This window comes from Cyprinodon variegatus, unplaced genomic scaffold (assembly GCF_000732505.1).
Source record: "Cyprinodon variegatus isolate N-32 unplaced genomic scaffold, C_variegatus-1.0 Scaffold309, whole genome shotgun sequence".
Taxonomy (NCBI): Eukaryota; Metazoa; Chordata; class Actinopteri; order Cyprinodontiformes; family Cyprinodontidae; genus Cyprinodon; species Cyprinodon variegatus.
Genome location: NW_015150762.1, coordinates 749,703 through 750,772, shown reverse-complemented (window position 1 = coordinate 750,772; position 1,070 = coordinate 749,703).

Sequence of the window (1,070 nt, the reverse complement as noted above, 5' to 3'; positions counted from 1 at the left end):
CAGAGTGTTGTTCAGCATGGGGGTGAGTAGAAAATGAAGGCTAATCATGTTTTGGGTGTACTATTCCTTTAAGACCATAGTATCAGCATTTCACTACAGATCTGTTGAATCTGGGGGAGGCTGCCAAGCTAAATTGGCTCAGCTTGAAATCAGTCACAGAAAATTATTAGCTGTACAAGTTTAAACACAAAGAAAATATATTTTTTTTTTAAAAGGCATTAGAAAGTAGCTATATAACTAAAAAAATAAATAAAAAAAATATGAATATAACTATTTGTACTTATAAAACAAAACTTGGCATATTTATCATTCAAAACATTCTAATTAAGCCATGGTGATAATAGCAAATGAAAAACACCTTTACATCACATTCTGAAAAGACAAGCTTAATTAAACACAATTTTCAAAATATGTAAAGGTATATGTCTTTTTATTTATCTTAAAAATAAATTTATTCTACCTTTTTTTCTCACATTGTTCTGTTTTGAGAAATGAGGTTATGCTTATCTTAATAGTCTCAGCTGTGAGGTAAAGCTAATGTTTCAGCCTGTTTTGTTTGAAATCGTAGAGCTTAAACACATGTGGCTGAATGGAAATCTGACCTCCGTGTGATTGGGTGCTTCACTACTGGCGCCATCGTTGACCACAGCGGACCAGCTGCTGAGTGAGGAGGTAAGTGTTTCAGCAGATCTGCTATGGGCCTCTGACTACAGTCAGTCATAGGACCTGCACATAGGACCTGCTTGTTGTTTTTCTCATCAGTGGAAGCCAAGAGAGATAAAGATGCAGGAAGGGAGCAGGGCAGGTGAAGAAATCTCATCCTATTAACTGCTTAGAAGTTTCTTTTTTAGAGCGTGTGTCGTAAAGCTGACATCCTGGAGATGCTGACTAGAACGTAATCAGCAGTGTTGTAGTACTCAAGATCGGTCTTGGTCTCGAGACCATTTTTTGATGGTCTCGGTCTCGTCTCCGACTTGACCGCATTTGGTCTCGGTCTTGTCTTTGTCTCGGGCGCTGAGGACTCGGCATTTTATTTCAAGACCGGTCAAGACCACAACTGTGGAAATAAC